This window comes from Pongo pygmaeus, chromosome 21 (assembly GCF_028885625.2).
Source record: "Pongo pygmaeus isolate AG05252 chromosome 21, NHGRI_mPonPyg2-v2.0_pri, whole genome shotgun sequence".
Taxonomy (NCBI): Eukaryota; Metazoa; Chordata; class Mammalia; order Primates; family Hominidae; genus Pongo; species Pongo pygmaeus.
Genome location: NC_072394.2, coordinates 31,147,260 through 31,173,086, shown reverse-complemented (window position 1 = coordinate 31,173,086; position 25,827 = coordinate 31,147,260). Strand labels below are relative to the sequence as shown.

Below are 25,827 nucleotides of genomic sequence, written 5' to 3'. Positions count from 1 at the left end.
AAGTGGTACCTACCTGATAGGAGGTTCTCAGGAACACAGAAGTCTTTCCTTTCTCAAGAGATTGTCCTCTCCCAGCAGGCAGGGAATGAAGAAGGTGGGCCTGAGGATGAAACAGGCAGTGTGAGCTTCAGGATTGTCTCCTAGCACCCAGATATGGAGGCTAGAAATCCCCAAGTTTAAAATGAGACAAGCCAAGATGGCCAAATAGGAACAGCTCCAGTCTACAGCTCCCAGCGTGAGCGACGCAGAAGACAGGTGATTTCTGCATTTCCAACTGAGGTACCGGGTTTATCTCACTGGGGAGTGTCAGAAAGTGGGTGCAGGACAGTGGGTGCAGCGCACCGAGCATTAGCCGAAGCAGGGCGAGGCATTGCCTCACCCGGGAAGTGCAAGGGGTCAGGAAATTCCCTTTCCTAGTCAAAGAAAGGGGTGACAGACGGCACCTGGAAAATCGGGTCACTCCCACCCTAATACTGCGCTTTTCCAAAGGTCTTAGCAAAAGGCACACCAGGAGATTATATCCTGCGCCTGGCTCAGAGGGTCCTTTGCCCACGGAGCCTCGCTCATTGCTAGCACAGCAGTCTGAGATCAAACTGCAAGGCAGCAGCGAGGCTGGGGGAGGGGCGCCCGCCATTGCTGAGGCTTGAGTAGGTAAACAAAGCAGCCGGGAAGCTCGAACTGGGTGGAGCCCACTGCAGCTCAAGGAGGCCTGCCTGCCTGCCTGCCTCTGTAGACTCCACCTCTGGCGTCAGGGCGTTGCCAAACAAAAGGCAGCAGAATCCTCTGCAGACTTAAATGTCCCTGTCTGACAGCTTTGAAGAGAGTAGTGGTTCTCCCAGCACGCAGCTGGAGATCTGAGAACAGACAGACTGCCTCCTCAAGTGGGTCCCTGACCCCTGAGTAGCCTAACTGGGAGGCACCCCCCAGTAGGGGTAGACTGACACCTCTCAAGGCCGGGTACTCCTCTGAGACAAAACTTCCAGAGGAACAATCAGGCAGCAACATTTACTGTTCACCAATATCCGCTGTTCTGCAGCCTCCGCTGCTGATACCCAGGCAAACAGGCTCTGGAGTGGACCTCCAGCACACTCCAACAGACCTGCAGCTGAGGGTCCTGACTGTTAGAAGGAAAACTAACAAACAGAAAGGACATCCACACCAAAAACCCATCTGTACGTCACCATCATCAAAGACCAAAGGTAGAAAAAACCACAAAGATGGGGAAAAAAACAGCAGAAAAACTGGAAACTCTAAAAATCAGAGTGCCTCTCTTCCTCCAAAGGAATGCAGCTCCTCACCAGCAACGGAACAAAGCTGGATGGAGAATGACTTTGACGAGTTGAGAGAAGAAGGCTTCAGACAATCAAACTACTCCGAGCTAAAGGAGGAAGTTCGAACCCATGGCAAAGAAGTTAAAAACCTTGAAAAAAAATTAGACAAATGCCTAACTAGAATAACCAATGCAGGGAAGTCCTTAAAGGACCTGATGGAGCTGAAAACCAAGGCACGAGAACTACGTGACGGATGCACAAACCTCAGTAGCCAATTTGATCAACTGGAAGAAAGGGTACCAGTGATGGAAGATCAAATGAATGAAATGAAGCGAGAAGAGAAGTTTAGAGAAAAAAGAATAAAAAGAAATGAACGAAGCCTCCAAGAAATACGGGACTATGTGAAAAGACCAAATCTACGTCTGATTGGTGTATCTGAAAGTGAGAATGGAACCAAGTTGGAAAACACTGCAGGATATTATCCAGGAGAACTTCCCCAATCTAGCAAGGCAGGCCAACATTCAAATTCAGGAAATACAGAGAACGCCACAAAGATACTCCTCAAGAAGAGCAACTCCAAGACACATAATTGTCAGATTCACCAAAGTTGAAATGAAGGAAAAAATGTTAAGGGCAGCCAGAGAGAAAGGTCGGGTTACCCACAAAGGGAAGCCCATCAGACTAACAGCTGATCTCTCGGCAGAAACTCTACAAGCCAGAAGAGAGTGGGGGCCAATATTCAACATTCTTAAAGAAAAGAATTTTCAACCCAGAATTTCATATCCAGCCAAACTAGACTTCATAAGTGAAGGAGAAATAAAATACTTTACAGACAAGCAAATGCTGAGAGATTTTGTCACCACCAGGCCTGCCCTAAAAGAGCTCCTGAAGGAAGCACTAAACATGGAAAGGAACAACCGGTACCAGCCACTGCAAAAACATGCCAAATTGTAAAGACCATTGAGGCTAGGAAGAAACTGCATCAACTAATGAGCAAAATAACCAGCTAACATCATAATGACAGGATCAGATTCACACATAACAATATTAACCTTAAATGTAAATGGGCTAAATGCTCCAATTAAAAGACACAGACTGGCAAATTGGATAAAGAGTCAAGACCCATCAGTGTGCTGTATTCAGGAAACCCATCTCACGTGCAGAGACATACATAGGCTCAAAATAAAGGGATGGAGGAAGATCTACCAAGCTAATGGAAAACAAAAAAAGGCAGGTGTTGCAATCCTAGTCTCTGATAAAACAGACTTTAAACCAACAAAGACCAAAAGAGACAAAGAAGGCCATTACATAATGGTAAAGGGATCAATTCAACAAGAAGAACTAACTATCCTAAATATATGTGCACCCAAGACAGGAGCACCCAGATTCATAAAGCAAGTCCTTAGAGACCTAGAAAGAGACTTAGACTCCTACACAATAATAATGGGAGACTTTAACACCCCACTGTAAACATTAGACAGATCAACGAGACAGAAAGTTAACAAGGATATCCAGGAATTGAACTCAGCTCTGCACCAAGCGGACCTAATAGACATCTACAGAACTCACCACCCCAAATCAACAGAATATACATTCTTCTCAGCACCACACCGCACTTATTCCAAAATTGACCACATAGTTGGAAGTAAAGCACTCCTCAGCAAATGTAAAAGAACAGAAATTATAACAAACTGTCTCTCAGACCACAGTGCAATCAAACTAGAACTCAGGATTAAGAAACTCACTCAAAACCGCTCAACTACATGGAAACTGAACAACCTGCTCCTGAATGACTACTGGGTACATAAAGAAATGAAGGCAGAAATAAAGATGTTCTTTGAAACCAACGAGAACAAAGACACAACATACCAGAATCTCTGGGACACATTCAAAGCAGTGTATAGAGGGAAATTTATAGCACTAAATGCCCACAAGAGAAAGCAGGAAAGATCTAAAATTGGCACCCTAACATCACAATTAAAAGAACTAGAGAAGCAAGAGCAAGCACATTCAAAAGCTAGCAGAAGGCAAGAAATAATTAAGATCAGAGCAGAACTGAAGGAAATAGAGACACAAAAAAACCCTTCAAAACATCAGTGAATCCAGGAGCTGGTTTTTTGAAAAGATCAACAAAATTGATAGACCGCTAGCAAGACTAATAAAGAAGAAAAGAGAGAAAAATCAAATAGACGCAATAAAAAATGATAAAGGGGATATCACCACCGATCCCACAGAAATACAAACTACCATCAGAGAATACTATAAACACCTCTACGCAAATAAACTAGAAAATCTAGAAGAAATGGATAAATTCCTGGACACATACACCCTCCCAAGACTAAACCAGGAAGAAGTTGAATCTCTGAATAGACCAGTAACAGGCTCTGAAATTGAGGGAATAATTAATAGCTTACCAACCAAAAAGAGTCCAGGACCAGATGGATTCACAGCCGAATTCTACCAGAGGTACAAGGAGGAGCTGGTTACATTCCTTCTGAAACTATTCCAAGCAATACAAAAAGAGGGAATCCTCCCTAACTCATTTTATGAGGCCAGCATCATCCTGATACCAAAGCCTGGCAGAGACACAAGAAAAAAAAATGTTAGACCAATATCCCTGATGAACATCGACGCAAAAATCCTCAATAAAATACTGGCAAACCCAATCCAGCAGCACATCAAAAAGCTTATCCACCATGATCAAGTGGGCTTCATCCCTGGGATGCAAGGCTGGTTCAACATACGCAAATCAATAAACATAATCCAGCATATAAACAGAACCAATGACAAAAACCATACGATTATCTCAATAGATGCAGAAAAGGCCTTTGACAAAATTCAACAACACTTCATGCTAAAAACTCTCAATAAATTAGGTATTGATGGGACGTATCTCAAAATAATAAAAGCTATCTATGACAAACCCACAACCAATATCATACTGAATGGGCAAAAACTGGAAGCATTCCCTTTGAAAACTGGCACAAGACAGGGATGCCCTCTTCTCACCACTCCTATTCAACATAGTGTTGGAAATTCTGGACAGGGCAATCAGGCAGGAGAAGGAAATAAAGGGTATTCAATTAGGAAAAGAGGAAGTCAAATTGTCCCCGTTTGCAGATGACATGATCGTATATCTAGAAAACCCCATTGTCTCAGCCCAAAATCTCCTTAAGCTGATAGGCTACTTCAGCAAAGTCTCAGGATACAAAATCAATGTGCAAAAATCACAAGCATTCTTATACACCAATAACAGACAAACAGAGAGCCAAATCATGAGTGAACTCCCATTCACAATTGCTTCAAAGAGAATAAAATACCTAGGAATCCAACTTACAAGGGACGTGAAGGACCTCTTCAAGGAGAACTACAAACCACTGCTCAATGAAATAAAAGAGGATACAAACAAATGGAAGAACATTCCATGCTCACGGGTAGGAAGAATCAATATCGTGAAAATGGCCATATTGCACAAGGTAATTTATAGATTCAATGCCATTCCCATCAATCTACCAACAACTTTCTTCACAGAATTGGAAAAAACTACTTTAAAGTTCATATGGAACCAAAAAACAGCCCGCATTGCCAAGTCAATCCTAAGCCAAAAGAACAAAGCTGGAGGCATCACGCTACCTGACTTCAAACTATACTACAAGGCTACAGTAACCAAAACAGCATGGTACTGGTACCAAAACAGAGATATAGACCAATGGAACAGAACAGAGCCCTCAGAAATAATACCACATATCTACAACCATCTGATCTCTGACAAACCTGACAAAAACAAGAAATGGGGAAAGGGTTCCCTATTTAATAAATGGTGCTGGGAAAACTGGCTAGCCACATGTAGAAAGCTGAAACTGGATCCCTTCCTTACACCTTATACAAAAATTAATTCAAGATGGATTAAAGAACTTAAATGTTAGATCTAAAACCATAAAAACCCTAGAAGAAAACCTAGGCAATACCATTCAGGACATAGGCATGGGCAAGGACTTCATGTCTAAAACACCAAAAGCAATGGCAACAAAAGCCAAAATTGACAAATGGGATCTAATTAAACTAAAGAGCTTCTGCACAGCAAAAGAAATTACCATCAGATTGAACAGGCAACCTACAGAATGGGAGAAAATTTTTGCTATCTACTCATCTGACAAAGGGCTAATATCCAGAATCTACAATGAACTCCAACAAATTTACAAGAAAAAACAAACAACCCCATCAAAAAGTGGGTGAACGATATGAACAGACACTTCTTAAAAGAAGACATTTATGCAGCCAAAAGACACGTGAAAAAATGCTCATCACTGGCCATCAGAGAAATGCAAATCAAAACCACAATGAGATACCATCTCACACCAGTTAGAATGGTGATCATTCAAAAGTCAGGAAACAACAGGTGCTGGAGAGGATGCGGAGAAACAGGAACACTTTTACACTGTTGGTGGAACTTTAAACTAGTTCAACCATTGTGGAAGTGAGTGTGGCGATTCCTCAGGGATCTAGAACTAGAAATACCACTTGACCCAGCAATCCCATTACTGGGTATATACTCAAAGGATTATAAATCATGCTGCTATAAAGACACATGCACACGTATGTTTATTGCGGCACTATTCACAATAGCAAAGACTTGCAACCAACCCAAATGTCCAACAATGATAGACTGGATTAAGAAAATGTGGCACATATACACCATGGAATACTATGCAGCCATAAAAAATGATGAGTTCATGTCCTTTGTAGGGACATGGATGAAGCTGGAAACCATCATTCTCAGCAAACTATCGCAAGGACAAAAAACCAAACACCGCATGTTCTCACTCATAGGTGGGAATTGAACAATGAGGACACATGGACACAGGAAGGGGAACATCACACACCAGGGCCTGTTGTGGGGTGGGGGGAGGGGGGAGGGATAGCATTTGGAGATATACCTAATGTTAAATGACGAGTTACTGGGTACAGCACACCAACATGGCACATGTATACATATGTAACTAACCTGCACGTTGTGTACATGTACCCTAAAACTTAAAATATAGTAAAAAAATAAAAAAATAAAATGAGTGGGCCGGCCGGGAGCGGCGGCTCATGCCTGTAATCCCAGCACTTTGGGAGGCCTGGGGCGGGCGGATCACCTGAGGTCAGGAGTTGGAGACCAGCCTGACCAACATGGAGAAACCCCGTGTCTACTAAAAATACAAAATTAGCCAGGCATGGTGGCGCACGCCTGTAATCCCAGCTACTCAGAAGGCTGAGGCAGGAGAATCGCTGGAACCAGGGAGTCGGAGGTTGCGGTGAGCCGAGATCTTGAGCCTGGGCAACAAGAGTGAAACTGTGTCTCAAAAAAAAAAAAAAAAAGAGCAGGCCTCCTTTTCCTTTAACAAGAAAGCCTCAGATCTGTCAGAGAAGAGAATAATGTAAACAGCTTCTAGGGGACAGAGCCACGTGGGGACATCACATCAGAATACAGGCTGCCCTGACAAGCTGCTATTACATATTTATCCCTTTAATGCCTATGGGCCTCAAGTTGTAATACTATTAGTAATAGTTAACACTAAACTCTTACTGTATACCAGAGACAATTCCAGACACCATACAAGTTTTACCTCCCCAAAGCTCCATGAGTTATATACCTTCCTCAAATTGACAATGCTAGAAAGTGCCTAGATTTGAAGTCTAGCTGTGGAGCGCCACACCCTTAGCCAGTTGGGCCAGTAATGATGTCAGCAGTGACCAGTCCCTGTGGGGTCTGACAATTCTCAAAGTGTATCCCCACATAGGGTTGAGGGGATGTAGATGAAACAAAATTGTCCATGAGTTAACAAATGTGGAATCTGGTGACAGGTCCGTGGCAGTTCACTGAATGGCTCTACTGAGTAGGTTTAAAATTTGTCCCTACGAAAAAATTAAAAATAAAATTAAACGCCTGATATCCAGAACTCACCATATGCCAGAAGTGATTTGGACTGTTGACTAGAAGCCGTCAGAGTTCCCTACCATAGCTAACCCTTCACAGCCCCAAACCAGATGTTTGGCCCTAACATGTGAGGGAAAAGCAGTCCAGAAAAGGAGTCAGCCAAACGGGCCACCCAGATGACGACCAAACCCACGATCTTTGCCACAAAGCACAGGGGGCACCTCCCACATGACACACCTTGAGACAACAGGTCCCAGAGAAAACGCCTGCCCCCATTCAAAAAAGCTGCCTAGATGCATGTCAGAGTGATACTGCCCACCATTATCAGAGGACAAAACCTCCCTCACCTCCCTAAAAACCCCAGGGACTCCTGACCCAAGACACTCGCCCAGACCCTCTCAGGATATTTTGACCACGTCAAGCTCACCTCCACTTCCACCCCCACAACCCCTAATAAACCAAGGCCCATCAAGCATCAAGGCCTGAAATGGCCTCCCCCTAACCACTCAGGTCACCACTTCGGACATATCCAGCCCCACCCAAAAAACAGAAAAACTCGGTGATGCAGGACTCAAAACGCTCCCCAGCCAAAAGCCACCCAGGGATGTGCGGACCTAGCCACGTCCCCACCCCAGCCGCGGGGATGTTGGTCCATTTGGCCCTGGCAGAACTCATCCCCACAGCCCAAATAAACCCCAGGACGCACGACTGGGGCCGCCCTCCCTATTCAAAAACTGGTTGAGCCAGAATAATCCCGCCTGGTTCAAGACAGACATTAGAGTTCTAGGTCACTCTCGTTTCCCCGGGGGGAAAAACGGTCCGCGGAGGTCCCGGCAAGCAGGGGCTCACCCCATCGCCCCGCCCCAATGAGCACCGGGAGCCGCGCCCCCACCTCCAAAAACCAAATATCTCCAACCCGCACTCCCCATCGGCCACACTCTACCCCGCGACCTAACCTACGCCCGGCCTTTCCCGACCCTCCTTTCCCCACGAGAGACGGCATCCTGGAGCCAAGGAGCCGCGGAGGCCGCGCTCACCAGAACCAGCGGGCCCAGGACCTCGGCCGCCTACCGACGCCAGAACTACAGTTCCCAACATCCTCGCAGGCTTCGGCTCCCATTGGCCGCCACAGAGCTGCTTCTGGTCTGTGCAATGGTTACTTTTCCAGGACAGTGGCTACTGCAGTGACAGCCTTTCCGTCTCTGCTTAAAATGCGCATGCTGAAAACACGTTCTGGCTACCGAGTGAAGTCTCTAGCCCATCGGCCCGTTCTGCAAATAAAAGAGTACACTCCCCACAACCCTCTGCGGCAGCTTCCGCAGGCGCTTCCGGAAGCTGGGGGTCAACGAGGGAAGTCATTTCCGATTGGCGAATCTAGCGGGAGCAGTTCGCTGGCTGTCAGGCGTGCGTTGGATAGAGTTTCCTGCACCGGACCAGCTGAATTCCCTGGGCTGAGGCTCCATAGCACGCGAACTACCTTACGTGAGCACTATGTAGATTCGACTTCGTGCTGCCTGTGAGACACAGGCAGAGCAAAGCCGCCTCCCAGCGTCTCAGTTGAACCCTTACCCTCAACACCAGTGCACTCCTGTGGGTGGCCTGTAGTCACCTTCCTCTTGTCGAAGTCCTCAAAGTTAGTGACAGACTCTCATCCAGTTTCTGGAGGATGGAATCCTCACTCAGGCTGGAGTCTGGCTCTCTGGCCTCTTATCTAAGATCCGGATTCAGATCTGGGCTACTAGAGCCGGGCGTGGTGGCGCGTGCCTGGGATTCCTGTAACCCCGAGGGAGGCTGAGGCTGGAGGATGACTTGAGCCCAGGAATTAAGTGTATATATTTTAAAAGTAATAATATTTTTTAAACTGGGCTACGCTGGTACCTTCTGCAACACGGCAATTAGGGGTTTGCAGATCAGACCTTCAGCTCATAGGAGGAGCGTTTAAATCTTAATGGCAAATACAAATTGAATTAAATTTTACTTGTTACTGAAGGGGAAATAAACCTGACCTCACGCCCTTAGAGTATTTCCATGAGAAATCTATGTATAAGTGCTCCTTTGATACGTACCTGATACTTTTGAAAGTCTGAATAAGCACCTGCCAACTTTACAAAATAGGAATGTTTCCCCCAAAGGCCTGATGAGCCATCTCTTTGAAATGTAAACAATGAAGAAGATAGTACCCTCATCTCCCTGTCACCTTGGGAGTTTAGCTTAGGTGCCTAGCTCCAAACTGGTAACCGCCCACTTGTCATAGATAAAAGTTTTATTTTTTTCTTTTTGATAAAGGCAATTAACTAGTGTAGATGGCTACTCCAATTACCAGGTGAATTTAGAATGAATTATGAAAAATTGTACAGCAAACAATGTCAAATCCTCTTACAAGGGGGCAAATTACCATTAATTTTGAGGACATGTTTGTAATAGATTGTATCTGCCCAACTAGATAAAAAGTAAGATCTCTGTCTGGCTGGCATCTGATTAGCAGATTGTCTATGATGTGCTTCCCAGTCCAGTTCAATATTATTTGGTAATAAAACTGTTCTCCTTCTTTTCTACGTTTGTGAAGGGGATTTTCTGGGTTAGCAGGAGATTTTGTTTTTATTTTCTCCAACACCTCCTTCCATCCTCTTATTTCTTTTCACCTTCCCAATATCAGCCTTCTGAGACTTCTCTGTTCTCCAGTACTCAGGAGATAGAGAACATGGCCCCAAGGCCATTGTGAGCCAGGAGACAGACAAACATTTCTTGATATTCTGTCCTGCCTTTCACAGAAAGGACCAATTCCCTTCTCTTGTCTTGGAGGCTGCCATGTTAGTACTGGGCAGAATCTGTTACTGAAACACCAGGGGTTGGGTCTAGGTCCTGCTGGTTGCCAGTCAGAAAGCCAATCACTGAGACAACGAGTATTGCAAGGAAAGAAGGCTTTAATTGAGTGCTGCAGCCAAGAAGATGGGAGATCAGTCACACATCCATCTCCCTGACTGACCAAAATCAGGGGTTTGTATAGCAGGGAAGAAATGTAACTATGTGTGGGAAAACAGAAATTAGGGAGAGGTAAGTTGGAACAGGAAGGAGGTGATTGGTTAGGCAATCATGATTGATGAGGAGTGTGGGTTCTCATTGTCCATATGCAATGATTTGGTAAGTTGCAGCTCCTTGGTACTATCTGGGAGGCCTGATGGTTGGTTTTCCTGAGAAAGGAACTCAGGACAAATGTGACCTTCTCAAGTTTTAAGACTGGGGGAATCCATTTCTTTTCTTTCCTTTTCCTTTTCTTTTCTTTTTTTTTTTTTTTTTTTTTTTTTTTGACAGAGTCTTGCTCTGTCACCCAGGCTAGAGTGCAGTGGCATGATCACCGCTCATGTAGCCTCAACCTCCTGGGCTCAAGTGAGTCTTCCACCTCAGCCCCGAGTAGTTGGGACTACAGGCATATGCCACCACACCTAGCAAATTTTTTTTATTTTTTGTAGAGATGGGGTTTCACCATGTTGCCCAGGCTGATCTTAAATTCCTAGGCTCAGGTGATTCTCCCACCTCAGCTTCCCAAAGTGCTGGGATTACAGGCATGAGCCACCACACCTGGCCTGGAAGGACCAATTTCTGTTTATTCAAAGAAACCGTAAACATCAGTTCTGTGGGACAATTAGGACAGTTTCAAATCAAGCCCTTGATCTGGAGCCCTCCCTCAGCATCCCTCTGTGCTCCATGTGACTGTTATTCATCACGTGAATAAAATCTTTGAACAGTTGAATTAAAAATACAAGGACAGAGGTGACATCAATGGGAAATCTCTGTCCCTGCTGTTTAATTTTGCTGTGGACATAAAATTCCTCTAAAAATGAAGTCTATTCATAAAAGAGAAAATTAGGAAAATTTTGCAATGTTTTACTTGCCCCTTGCCCTGCTTTCCTCCCTGGCTCTTCAGCAATCTCGAAGCCTACTTTCACAGCATGGAATACAATTATGACAGACCCACAGCTAACATCATACTCAATGGTGAAAACTGAAAGCTTTTCCCCTAAGGTCAGTGACAAGACAAGGATGCCTACTTTTGCCACTTCTATTCAACATTGTACTGGAAAGTCTATTTATAGCAATTAGACAAGAAAAAGAAAAGCCATCCAAATGGGAAAGGAAGAAGTAAAACTATCTGTATTCACAGATGATGTGCTCTTGTATACAGTAAACCCTACATTTGTATAACTAACAAATGATTTGAAAATAAGAAAATAGTTCCATTTGCAATAGCATCAAAAAGAATAAAATATTTAGGAATAACTTTAACCAGGAAGGCACAAGATTTGTACACTGAAAATTACAAATCATTGCTGAAAGAAATTGTATAAGCTCCAAATAAATGAAACTACATACTGTGTTCATGGGTTGGAAGGTTTAATATTGTTAAAATGGTATTACTCCTCAAAGCAATCTACAGATTCAATGCTATCCTTGTCAAAATTCCAGTGGCCTTTTTGCAGAAATGGAAAAGTTGATCCTAAAGTCCATATGGAATTTTAAGGGACCCAGAATGGCCAAAACAATTTTGAAAAAGAACAAGGTTGGAGGACTCACTCTTCTTAATTTTAAAACTTAATACAAAGCTTCAGTAATTAAAACAGTGTGGTACTGCCGTAAGAGTAGACATAGACCAATGGATAGGATTGAAAGTCCAGAAATGAAACTATAGAGAAATGGTCAATTGCTTTTCAACGAGGATGCCGAGACCATTTAATGGGGAGAGAATAGCCTTTTCAATAAATCGTGCTGGAACAACTGGATAACCACAAGTAAAAGAATGAAGTTGGACCTCTGCCTCCCTCTGTATACAAAAATTAACTCAAAGACAATAAAGATCTAAATGTAGAAGCTAAGACTCTTAGAAGAAAGCATAAGGGTTAATTTCCATTACCTTGCATCTGAAAAATTGTTTCTTAGATGTGACACCAAAAGCAGGAGCAACAAATGGAAAAATAAATTGGGCCAGTTGCAGTGGCTCACCCCTGTAATCCCAGCACTTTGGGAGGCCAAGGCAGGAAGATCATTTGAGCTCAGGAGGTCAAGACCAGACTGGGCAACATAGACCACTTCTCTACCAAAAAAAAAAAAAAAAAAAAAATCCCTCCAAAAATAGCTGGGCGTGGTGGCAGGCACCTGTAGTCCCAGCTACTTGGGAGGATGAGATGGGAGGATAGCTTGAGCCTGGCAGTTCCAGGCTGCAGTGAGCCATGATTGTACCACTGCACTCCAGCCTGGATGACAGAGTGAGACCCTGTCTCAAAAAAGAAATTGGAATTTATCAAAATTTAAAACTTTGTGCACCAAAGGACACTACTGGAAGAGTGACAAGGCAACCCACAAGAATGAGAGAAAATATTTGCAAATCATATATCTAATAATGGTCTAGTGTCCATAATATATTAAGATGTCTATGACTCAATAACAAAAAGACTAACAACCCAATTTTAAAATGAGCAAAGGACTCAAATAAACATTTCAAAGAAATAACTGCATACAAAACAGCCAGCAAGAACACACCAAAAAAATGCTTACTGTCACTAATCATTAGAGAAACACAAACTAAAACCATAATAATATACCACTTCACACCCGCTAGAATGGCTATAATAAAAATACTTTTTTAATGGAAAATAACAACTGTTGGCAAAGATGTGGAGAAATTAGAACCCTTATACTGTACATTGCTGGTAAGAATGTAAAGTGTTCTATCTGTTGGAGAAATCCGTTTGGTGGTTCCTCAATAAGTTAAACATAGAATTAGCATTTGACCCAGCATTTCCATTCAAAGCTATATGCCCCAAAGAATTGAAAACAGGTGTTCAAACAAAAACTTATATAGAATGTTTACATCAGCGCTGTTCAGAATAGCTGAACGGTGGAAACAATCCGAATGTTCATCAGTTGATGAATGGATAAGCAAAATATGATAAATCCATACAATCAAATAGTATTCAGCCATAAAAGTATTGATAGATGGTATAACATGGATGAACCTTGAAAACATTATGCTAAGTGAAAGAAACCAGATACAAAAGACCATATACTGTATCATTCCACTTAAATGAATTTATGTGTCCAGAGTAGGCAGATCCATGGAGACAGAAAGTAGACTAGTAGCAGGGTCTAGTGGGAAGGTGAAATGCAAAATAACCACTTAATGGGCACAGGATTCCCTTTTGGGGTGATGAAAATGTTCTGGAATTGCCATAACAGGATGTCCTAATTGGAGAATCACATACAAGGTAAAAGAAATTTTAAAATGAGAAAATAAATAGAAAAAGAACAACAAAAAATGAAAATATTCTGGAATTAGATAATGGTGATTGTTGGGCAATATTGTGAATATACTAAATGCCTCTGTGTAACTTAAAATGGTTAAAATGATTAAATGTGAAATTTCTTCTATTAGAATGAATTGAGATAAATATCACCTTTATATGAGCTAAAAGCCAAGGAACACACACTTGCCTCAACTGCACTTTTCTTCTGCAAGTAAGACTAAATTAAATGTAGCTAGGGAGCATTTATGAAAATGAGCTTGAATCGCCTGTGTTCTCAAAAGAATCTTCAAAAGGATTCAAAAGTACTTAAGATGCTCAAAACTTCAAAGATCTTAGAATTTCTCTTATTGGGAGTTATAAGCAATTATAGTGAATCAAAGCAGTATTTGTGTAAATGAGCCCATAACCATACATGTTCTCAAAGAACCTTCTTGTTGCTAGTCAAATCAAAGTAAGATTAATCCAGTCAGTATTTGTGAAAATAAGCAGTCTAATTTAAAGCTCAATATTATATATATCTTTTTAAAATATTTTTTTAAGACTAATACTGTGTGTTTAATGAATTAGAAGCCAAAGCAGGCCAGGCATGGTGGCTCACGTCTGTAGTTCCAGCACTTTGGGAGGCCAAGGCAGGCAGATCACTTGAAGCCAGGAGTTCAAGACCAGCTTGGCTAATATGGCGAAACCCCATCTCTACTAAGAATATTAATACAAAAAATTAGCCAAATTTGGTGGCATGCACCTGTAGTCCCAGCTACTCAAGAGGCTGAGGCATGAGAATTGCTTGAACCCAGGAGGCAGAGGTTGCAGTGAGCCAAGTGAGCTGAGATTGGGCCACTGCACTGCACTCCAGCCTGGGTGACAGAGCAAGACATTGTATCAGAAAAAAAAAAAAAAAAGAAGAAGAAAGAAGAAGGAAGGAAGGAGAAGAAGGAAGAAGAAGAAGGAGAAGAAGAAGAAGCCAAATCAGAAAAAGAAAGGAAAAAAAAGACTAATACTGCAGTGTTAGTAAACCCAAGTTCAGACAGTCTACTCAATTTATTGCTGATTAGAATACATCGATATTAATGTAAACTTTAAACAAACCAGGTGAGAAACACACCTTCATCTTATTTATTATTTGTCATAGCTATTTATGATATTTGTGAAAATGAGTTCTGAATCCCATATTTTTTTTTCTTCTTTAGCCTCAATATATTACCACATTAAGAATCCCATATTGTTCTTAATAAATTTACAAATGTAGTCAAAAGTGTTCAAAATATGTATTGTTATATGGAGGAATTATAATGACTCAGCAGGATTTGTGAAATCAGCTCGGAATTGTTCTCCAAAGAATCTTAAAAAATATTCCAAAAAATATTCCAAAAGCATTCAAAAGTACTCCAACTCTAACTTCTTTTTTGAACTACGACTGCTAACTAGATAACTAGTGATAACTTGAGACACATGTATGTCCTGGAGCTTCTCTTTTACATACTCTAGTTATTCCAATTATGTCTAGTTACCTAGTTAGTCTGGGTTTTCTTGTTATGTCTACTTGTCAATAGTTCTCACTAGTTATATGAACAAGAAATAAGCTATAGTTAACAGAAATGTATGGTTGAGGGTCTTTGCTTAACCTTTACCCTTGACTTTGATCTTGGGCATGAACTTCAACCTTAGACTTCGAGGTTCAACATGAGGGTGAGAGACAGGCTCAGGTGATGGTACCAGAGTGAGCATCACACAGTCACGGCGATGATCCATATCTGCATCATCAGGAGGATTGGAGTAAGGGATTGCAGGAAGGAGTGTCAGGGTCAGTGGCTGTGAAAGGAGGAGGCGGAGTCAGACTCAGAGTGAGATTGAGGGTCAAGGTCAGAGTCAGAAAGGGGTGAATGTGAGGGTGAATGTCAGGGCCAGATTGAAAGTGAGAGTGATGGTCAGATTGAGGTGATGAAGTGAGAATGGGGGCTAGGGTGAGGGCGTGGTTGAGAATTAGGGTGATGATCAAGGTTGGGGTTTGGGAGAGAGCAGGCTGAGTGTTTGGTTTAGGTTAGAATCAAGGTGAGGATGAGAGTCAGGGTCACAGAGATGTTAAGGATGTGATTTAGAAGCCAAATGTCCTGGTGCATGCCTGTAATCCCAACTACTCAGGAGGCTGAGGATTGCTTGAGTCCAACAATCAGAGGCCAGCCTGGGCAATGTAGTGAGACCCTGTCTCAAAAAAGGGAGGGGATTGTGATTTAGGGTAAAGGTGGGGCCAGAGTGATGCTGTGAGGGTCAGAGTCACTGTTAATGTCAGGCTGAGGGTGAGGGTTAGTGTTTGATTTAGGATCAGAGTAGGTCCCAGTGAGGATTAAAGTCAGAGTAAGAGCAAGTGCACAGTGAGTGTGAGCATGGGCGTGAGAGTAAGACCAAGGTCAGTGTCAAGGTAAGAGTCCATCTGAGGAATAAACTCAGAGTGAGGATGAGTGAGCAGGGTAGGGTCAGGGCAACAGTGATGATGAGGGTCTGGTTTAGAGTCAACGGCAAGTGTCAAGATGAAGCTGAGGGTCAGGGTGAAGGTGAGAGTGAGGGAGAGTGAGGTCTAGCTGAGGATGAAAGGGAGATTGAGAAAGTGAGAGTCAAGTGCAATTCAGGTCCAGTGTATGAGGCTTAGGTCAGGTTTAAGGCAAGGGTCGGGATAAGGGTTATGATCACATTGAGAGTCAGGTTGAGGATAAAGGTCAGGCTCAAGGCCAGAGAGTGTTAGGGTAAAGGTGGGCGTGAGGTTCAGTGGCAAGGAGAAGATGAGAGTGAGTTGACATTGAGGATGTCCTTCATGATTAGTGTCACTGTCACGGTCATTACTTTTTGTGACTTACAACAAATTGGGATGAACCTATTCAATTTAAGTCAGAATCATACATTCATATCTAAGGTAACTTACTGTGGTGAATTCAATCAAACGTATATGAAACTAAGCAGAATAGTTGAAAACAGACAGCAAACCATGCTTCCAACTAAGGTTCAAGTCCAGGTTTGGGAATATTTCAAATGAAATGTTTCATTGTGCATTAGAGCATATTTAAATGAAACCAAGCTGTTTATGTCAAACGAGCTCAGAATCTATCATTCTTCCTGAATGAGACTGAGTGCTCCAGAGAAATAGAACCAACAGAATTTGTATGTGCTTATGTATTTGTATATGTATACACACACACAGGTATCTATACAAATATACGCACACATATATACACATTCAGCCAATGTATATGTGTATATGTATATATATACACATATATACATATACCAGGAGAGCCAATGGTGCAGTTCCAGTCCAAAGGGGCAGCCTGCTGAAGCATTCCCTCTGGTCTTTTTTTTTTTTTTTTTTTTCTTTTTTGAGATAGGGTCTTACTCTGCACTCTGTCACCCAGGCTAGAGTGCAGTGGCATGATCATGGCTCACTGCAGCCTCGACCTCCTGGGCTCAAGCAGTCCTCCCACCTCAGCCTTCCAAGTAACTGAGACTACAGGCACACACCACCATGCCTGGCTAGTTATTAATTTTTTTTTTTTTGTAGAGATGGGGTCCCCCTCTGTCACCCAGGCTGGTCTTGAACTCCTGGCCTCAAGTGATCCTCTCACCTCAGCCTCCCAAAGTGTTGGGATTAAAGGAGTGAGCCGTTGCCCTTGGCCTCAATTTTTTATTGCTTATTAGAATAAATTTACATGAAAGTAAGCTTTATCTAATAATAATAATAATAAAAGATGAGAAACACACCATCATCAAAACTGTACTTAGAGCTAAGACAAATGGAAACATTATATGTGAAAGACATCTCAAAATCACATATTGTCCTTAATAAAATTTTAGAAGTACTCAAAGATTTATTTCTTTTTTTTCCTTTTTTTTTTTTTTTTCGAGACAGAGTCTCACTCTGTTACCCAGGCTGGAGTGCAGTGGCTCGATTTCGGCTCACTGTAACCTCTGCCTCCCAGGCTCAAGCGACTCCCCTGCCTCAGCTTCCCGAGTAGCTAGGATTACAGGCACGTGCCACCACGTCCGGCTAGCTTTTTGTATTTTTTTAGTAGAGACGTAGTTTCGCCATGTTGACCAGGCTTGTCTTGAACTCCTGAACTCAGACAGTTTGCCCACCTTGGCCTCCCAAAGTGTTAGAATTACAGGCGTGAACCACCGCACCCAGCCTCAAAGATTTATTTCTATTTGGGAGAATTATAATGAATCAAAAGCAGTATTCGTGTAAATGAGCTCATTGTCACATTGCTCTTAAAAGATCCTTCTTATTGCCAGTTAGAGCAAATTAAGTAGAATCTAGAATTCTGAAGCCAACATAGAATCACTAACTGTTGTCAAATAATCTTTTGTACTCCAAAGTACTCCAAAATATACAAAAGTACTCAAAAGTGCCAAACTCTAACTTCTGATTTCTAAATAGCTACCCCTCCGGTTCCACACTCACTCACAACCTACAACCCTTCCTTACAGACACTACCTTCCAACACACCACATGCCCTCAGCCCCGTGTCCACTTCCCTACACCACTTGCTTCACATCCAGTCAATACCTATGCCCTGACGATCACCCACACACCACCTACCTCTCCCCTATAAACCACTCAGTGCCTGCCCTTGCAGCCCACACCCACTGATATGGTTTGGCTCTGTGTTCCTACCCAAATCTCATCTCGAATTGTAATCCCCACATGTCAGGGGAGGGACCTGGTGGAAGGCGATTGGCTCATGGGGGTGGTTTCATCCATGCTGTCCTCATGATAGTGAGTTCTCACAAGATCTGATGGTTTAAAAGTGTTTGGCAGTTCCCTGCCCCCCTCTCTCTTTCCTGCCATCATGTAAGACATGCCTTGCTTCCCCTTCACCTTCCACCATGATTGTCAGTTTCCTGAGGCCTACCCAGCCATGTGCAACTGTGAGTCAATTAAACCTCTTTCCTTTTTAAATTACCCAGTCTTGGGTAGTTCTTTATAGTAGTGTGAAAATGGACTAATCCACTCATTCACTACTTTCTGACCCATACTCATTCTCTACTTACTCCCTCAAATACCCCGTGACCTATCCCACATTACATACCAACTCACTACCCACACCCTGCCGCAAACTCCTTTACTACACTCTCGTAATGATTCTGACACTGACACCCTAATCCTGACTGTGACACTGACTCTCCCTCTGACCCTGTACCTCCAGCTCACTCTCACACTCACTCTGGTCCTAACCATGAACCTGACCTTCACACTCACACTGACTCTGGACTTCACCTTCAGATTCACCTCACCTCACTGAATAGAACAAAAAGACCAGCCTCCTTGAACAAGAGGAAATTCTTCAGCAGACTGCCTTTAGACTGGAACTGCACCATTGGCTCCCCTGGGGCTCCAGCCTGTCAGTCTCCATTAATTGTGTGAAGCAATTCCTTATACTAAATCTCCATATGTGTGTGTACATATGTGTGTGTATACGCATATCCATACACATTCTATTGGTTCTGTTTCTCTGGCGAACCCTGACTCATTCAGGAAAAATGATAGATTCTGAACTCGTTTGACATAAACAGCTTGGTTTCATCTAAATATGCTCTAACACACAATGGACATTTCATTTGAGATGTTCCTGAACCTGGACCTGAACCTTAGTTGAAAGTGTGATTTCCTGCCTGTTTTCAACTGTTCTGTTTAGTTTCACATATATTTAATTGAATTCACCATAGGGAGATGACTCTGATTTAAATTGCCTAGGTTCATCCTAATTTGTTGTAAGTCACAAAAAAATAAGGAAATTTAGAGAACAATGTGTGATTGTAAAGATTATTTTCTCTAATACTGCTTAGATTCAGGTAATTTGGCTCTAAGTTACTTTTATCTGCTCTATCTGACCATTTCACGCTTACTAAGAGGGGAAAGTCTGGTTCTTAGCTTGTTTACTGCTTGGTTGTACATAGTTTAATCTATAGTAACTCAACATAATAGAGTACTTAGGAGGATAATGACTGCTTCTGAGCTAGGTTTCACTAATATGCTTAGATTCACCTTCATTTAATGCACTTTAAGATTCTGTGTTTGTCCTGGACACAGGAAGGGGAACATCACACTCTGGGGACTGTTGTGGGGTGGGGGGAGGGGGGAGGGATAGCTTTGGGAAATATACCTAATGCTAGATGGCGGGTTAATGGGTGCAGCACACCAGCATGGCACATGTATACATATGTAACTAACCTGCACATTGTGCACATGTACCCTAAAACTTAAAGTATAATAATAAAAAAAAAGATTCTGTGTTTGTATTCTACATGCATTTTATGAGCTAGTTTGTATATACTATGAAGTTTACATATCATTTATTAAATGTATACATTTCATTTATAATGGATGAGTGATTTGGAACTTGACTTCATTTATATCACCTAATTTATGTGCTACTAGCCAGGCGTGGTACCTCACACCTGTAATCCCAGAACTTCGGGAGGCCAAGGTGGGAGGATCTCTTGAGCCCAGAAGTTAGAGATCAGCCTGGACAACATGGCAAAGCCCCGTCTCTATTAAAAATAAATAATTTTTTAAATTAAAATATGTGCTACATATGCTACATTTTAATTATTCCTAAGAGGTTACAATCACTTTTCAGAACAATGTCTGATTCTGAGCTTGTTCATTAATATGCTGCTTATTTTATTTTATTTTATTTTACTAGATAGGCTCTAACTCATCTTAAAAAGGAGAATCAGTGGGAAATGGGTCTGGGAAGATCACTGGTCAGCTCTGGTCCCAGAAACTTGGGCAGGCCCCCCCTGTAAAGCACCTGTGAACATGGGGACTTGTCTTCTACACCGAAAAGTGGTGACTCACAACATGGGCAAGTGGCAGATATTCAGCCTCTGGAAGAGAATACTGGGGACAGTTGCTGGCAGCACAGGTTGGCACTTGGACTCTGAAGCAAAAAATGGGGACTTCACTTCTGGAGGGAGAGGTGGGGACACAGCCCCAGGGCAAGGGGAGGGGACTTAGTATCTTGGGGGAGATGCAGGGAGGAAGCTTCTGGAGTGGGAAGTCTCTAATGAGTGACATGGATTTAGTCTGTAGAACTGAAACCAAAACTCATCTTCTAGAAGGGATAAGTGTAGACTTAGCCTTTGGGACAAGTGGTGAGGACATAGCGTCTGGAGGGAGAAGCAAGAATGTAGCCTCTGCTGAGGGAAATGAACATGTAATCTCTGGGGCAAAAGATAGGTACTTAACCTCTGGCATTGAAATCCAGACCCAGCCTCTGGAAGAAGAGTGGACTTACCCCCTGGGCAGATGGTGGAAACCTTGCTTATGGTACGAGCATTGGGAACTTAGCCACTGGAGTCAAAATCAGGGCAGGCATAGACTCTGGGGCAGAAAGTGGAAACTTCACCTCTGGGGTGAACAGTGGAGGCTTCTTCTCTGGAGTCAGATGGGGACTCAGCGTTGGGAAGAATACAGTGGACTTTTCATATTCTGGAGACAGAAGTAGCCTTTAGGGAGAGAGGTAGAGATAGCCTGTGGAGCCCAAATCCAGATGTAGCCTCTGGAGGGAGAAGTAGGGCCCTCACCTGTTGGGAGACCTCTGGGGACTCAGCTTCCAGCTCTACAAGCAGAGACCTAGACTCAGGTGTGGGTAGTGGGATGTAGTCTCTGAGGCAAGAGATGACTTTGGCAGTCAGAATTGGGGCTCAGCCTCCGGAGAGGGAGGTGTGGACCTAGCCAGTGGGTATATGGTGGAAACTTAGCCTTTGGATGAAGTAGGGTCTTAGTCTCTGGTGTGGGAAATGGGAATTTAGCTTCTGTGTGGGGAGTGGGGATTTAGCTTCTGAAATGGGAGATGGGGTCTTAGCCTCTGAAGCTGAAAATCTGAACTCAGCTTCTGGAGGAAAAAGCTGGGACATAGACGTGGGTGGTCTCGGTCAAAATCAATTTCTCAAAAGCGGCCTTTATGCCAGGCTGGAGGAGCTCCCCCTAGCGAGTGAGGGAAGCAGGACACTTTGAAACGAATGCGTTTCTCGGCTTGTTTGCATATGTAAAGTTACAAAGCACTTAAGCATGTAAGGTTTGTTTAAAATGAATAAGTTATTTTGAGCTTGATTTAACATAAACTCTTAGATATACTCTAAGTTACTCTAAGAAGGTCCTTTTGAGAATGCTTGAGTCTGCACTTGTTTTAATATCAACTGTTAGATATGAATTATCTCTAAGGAGCAATAAAAGTGCAGTGTAAAATGAATGAGTAATTTTGGGCTTGATTTCACCTAAAATGCTTAGTATTGACTACATTGAGTCTAATTCCACATATCAAGTTAGGTTAAGGACATATTCCTTAATACTGCTTAGATTTATCTAAATTGGTTCTAACTCATTTTATTTACTTTCTCACCATTAGAAGTTTCCTTAGAGGGGAATGTCTGATTCTTAGCTTGTTTGCAAACACTCTACTTGTTTGTAAACATACATTTTTGTTTCAACATAATAAGGTACTTTGGAGTTACCTTAGACATGATGCGACCTGTTTTTATTTAACCTACTTCATTTGTTCAAACTTACAAAAAGATTACTTAGTTGGAGATGAGTCTTTCTGAGCAGTTTGTTCGTCTGTGTTTCTGAGCTAACGTGCTGTAGTTCACAATAAGTCAATCTAGCTCAGTTTCAATTTTAACATAAGCTGCTTAATTACATTTATATTTACTCCGACTCATAATAGGAAGTTACTTTTAAGATCAAAGTGTGAGGTCAGTCATGGTGGCTCACGCCTGTAATCCTAATACTTTGGGAGGCCGAGGCAGGTGGATAGCTTGAGCTCAGGAGCTTGAGATCAGCCTGGGCAACATGGCAAAACCCTGTCTCTACAAAAGACACAAAAAAATTAGCCAGGTGTAGTAGCTTGTGCCTGTAGACCCAGCTACTTGGGAGGCTGAGGTGGGAGGATCGCTTGAGCATGGGAGGCAGAGGTTGTGGCAGTGGCATTTGATCCAGAGCAACTCCATCTTGAATAGGGGCTGGGTAAAATAAGGCTGAGACCTACTAGGCTGTATTCCCAGGAGGTTTGGCATTCTAAGTCATAGGATGAGATTGGAGGTCAGCACAAGATACAGGACACAAAGACCTTGCTGATAAAACGATGTGGTAAAGAAGCTGGCCAAAACCAAAATGGTGATGAAAATGACCTCTGGTCATCCTCACTGCTTATGATACACTAATTATAAATCATTAGCATGCTGAAAGATGCTCCCACCAGCGCCATGACAGTTTACAGATGCCATGGCAATGTCAGGAAGTTACCCTATATGGTCTAAAAAGGGGAGGAACCCTCAGTTCCGAGAATTGCCCACCCCTTTTCCAGAAAACTCATCAATAATCCACACCTTGTTTAGCATACAATCAAGAAATAACTATAAGTATAGTCAGTCCAGCAGCCCATGCCACTGCTATGCCTATGGAGTGGCCATTCTTTTATTCCTTTTTCTTTTAATACACTTACCTTCACTTTATGGACTCGCAGGGAATTCCTTCCTTTTTTTTTTTTAATTCAGAATTTTTATTTTAAAACAAAGAATCAGAGTAACATTAATAATAGAAAACCCATATGGAAATATTCACAATCTTCTCAGCGAAAAATCAGAAAACAACTTCCCTGCCTTACTGCCAGCCTACTGTTTGAGGAGCCAGAAATTGACTTGAAGTTGCAAGGTCACCTTTTCCAGCTAAACCCCACTCCATAGCTATGTGTACTTTTTTTTTTTTTTTTTTTTTTGATACACAATCTCGCACTGTGGCCCAGGCTAGGATGCACTGGTGCGATCTCGGCTCACTGCAACCTCTGCGTCCTGGGTTCACGTGATTCTCCTGCCTCAGCCTCCCCAGTAGCTGGGATTACAGGCGCCCGCCACCACACCCAGCTAGGAATTCTTTCTTTCTTACACACGATCCAAGAATCCTCTCTTGGAGTCTGGATGGGACACCTTTCCAGTAACAGTTGCAGTGAGCTGAGATCGTGCCACTGCACTCCAGCCTGGGTGACAGAGACCCCATCTCAAAAAAAAAAAAAATCGAAGTGTGATTCTGAGCCTCTTTTAAAATACTGCTTAGGATAGCCGGGGTGGCCCACTCCCATAATCCCAGCACTTTGGGAGGCCTAGGCAGGAGGATCCCTTGAGCTCAGGAGTTCGAGACTAGACTGGGCAACATAGTAAGACCCTGTCTCTCTACAAAATAAAATTAGCTGGGCATGGTAGCACACACCTGTGCTCCTAGCTACTTGGGAGGCTTAGGATCTGCTTGAGCTGGGGAGGTCGAGGCTGCAGTGAGGCATGATCATACCACTGCACTCCAGCCTGGGGGACAAAGGGAGACCCTGTCTCAGAGAGAGACAGGTAAATTATACTGCTTAAATTCATCTCAAGTCGCTCTAACTCACAACAAATGCTTACCCTAGCAGAGAACGTGTGATTTTGACGTTGCTTTCACACATACCTGCTAGTGTCCACTAAGTCTCCACTTCCTACCGTGAGGCTGGGTTTCGCGTTCTGGTTCCAGACTGTCCCCGCACTGCCTGCGCTTGCGGCGAATCGCAGGTTTTCCCGCAATGCCAAGTCCCAACTTGGCCAACAGGGGGCGCCCGGCCGAACCGCCAGGACAGAGACGCGCAAGCTTCCGGGCCCAATTCTTCAGGTTCGGCGCGGGCGAGGGCTGCGGGCCCCGCTGGGGGAGCCCAAGGGGCCTTCGCAGAGGGTCTGGAGGCCTTTCAGGAAGGAAGCCAGGTGCAGGGACGACCCGAAGCCCGGACCCCAGCCCCGGCGCTGCAACAAGCCCGCCCTCCCTGCCTTGGCCTTTCCCTCTTATTATTTTTATTTTGAGCGAGGGTCTCGCTCTGTCACCCAGGCTGGTCTCGAACTCCCCCTCCCAAAGTGCTGGGATGACAGGCGTGAGCCACCGCGCCCGCTGGCTCCCGATCTTCCGCGGGGCCCAGAGGCCAAGGTCCCGGCTCTCCATTCGAAAGCGGAGTCCCCCTCTCCGGAGTCGAATGGAATCCCCGCTTCCCGGCTTCCTGCTCCTGAGGCTTAGTCCGCGTCTGTCCCCAAGGGGCTCAGCTCAGCTGTTTCCTCCAGAGGCGGATCCCGCAGTTTTCACCCCAGTAAAGGAATTCAGCATTTTTGATCCTAGGTCTAACCCGGCCTTCCACTCCAAGACAAAGTGACGGTCTACGCCGCCGGCGGCCGAATCCCCACCCGCCCTACCAGAGGCTAAGCCCCCACCTCGCGCTTAGGGGAACGAGTCCCGAGTCCCGATTTGTCGCAGTAGTGCCGACCCAGGCTGCCAGCCGCCGAGTCCCCGTTCCCTCCCCACCCGCCACCCCGCGAAGGCTGACTCCCCGCTTGCCGCCCAAAAGCGAAGTCCCCATTTTTAGCTTCAGTGTCCTCAGAGACCTGACTTTTCCAAGCTTCCATAGGGACGTGAGGATGGAGAGCATCTGGCATCCGGAGCCCCTGTCCCTGGGCACAGCCCCGAGACCTCTGGGGGGGTCGGGGGAAAGGGTTCGGGGACCGCAGGGGCGATGAAGCCCCAAACCGTGAGCCATTCTCCGTGCTTCTGGCCTTAGAGGGACTTGCGCACACGTGGCTGAGAACATTAACCAGAAAGGGGTCCCGATCCAGATCCCAAGAGAGAGTTCTTGGACCTTGGGAAAAATTCCGGGCGATTCCATAGAGTAAAGTGAAAGCAAGTTTATTAAGAAAGCAAAGGAATAAATAATGGCTACTCCATAGGCAGAGCAGCGGCGTGGGCTGCTCAGCTGATTATAGTTACTTCCTGACTATATGCCAAACAAGGGGTGGATTATTCGGGAGTTTTCCGGGAAAGGGGTGGTCAGTTCCCGGAACTGAAGGTTCTTCCCCCTTTTTAGACCATACAGGGTAACTTCTGGACATTACCATGGCATTTGTAAACTGTCGTGGTGCTAAAAAAAAAAACAAAACAAACAAACAAACAAAAAAACACTTTTTCAGCATGCTAAAATATTATAATTAGCATATAATGAGCAGTGAGGATGACCCCAGGTCACTTTCCTGACCATCTTGGTTTTGGTGGTTTTGGGCAGGCTTCTTTATGGCATGCTGTTTTATCAGCAAGGTGTTTGGTCTTTTTGTTTGTTCGTTCTTTTCTTTTTTTCTTTCTTTTTTTTTTTTTTTTTTTGAGACAGAGCTGTCAACCAGGCTGGAGTGCAGTGGCGCGATCTTGTCCCACTGCAACCTCCGCCTCCCGAGTTCAAGCGATTCTCATGCCTCAGCCTCCCGAGTAGGTGGGGCTATAGGTGCACACCTC

General features: G+C 43.8%; 1 protein-coding gene across 23 annotated transcripts in view; it reads right to left on the bottom strand.

Moving 5' to 3' along the window:
- ZNF343 (zinc finger protein 343) overlaps positions 1–25,097 on the bottom strand; it is a 43,692-nt gene extending 18,595 nt beyond the window's left edge. For 3 of the 23 annotated variants that reach the window (XM_063659559.1, XM_054466655.2, XM_063659554.1), the window contains exons 1-2: positions 8,151–8,489; positions 14–100 (exon numbers count right to left, since the gene is read on the bottom strand). The gene's annotated coding sequence lies outside the window, so the exon portion shown is untranslated. Of the gene's footprint in view, positions 1–13; positions 101–3,685; positions 3,848–7,221; positions 8,060–8,150; positions 8,519–8,763; positions 8,935–23,979 lie in introns of those variants that run through there. The other 20 variants (XM_054466662.2, XM_063659561.1, XM_054466660.2 and 17 more) reach the window with 15 other exon arrangements.
- Between the last annotated feature and the right edge of the window lie 730 nt (positions 25,098–25,827).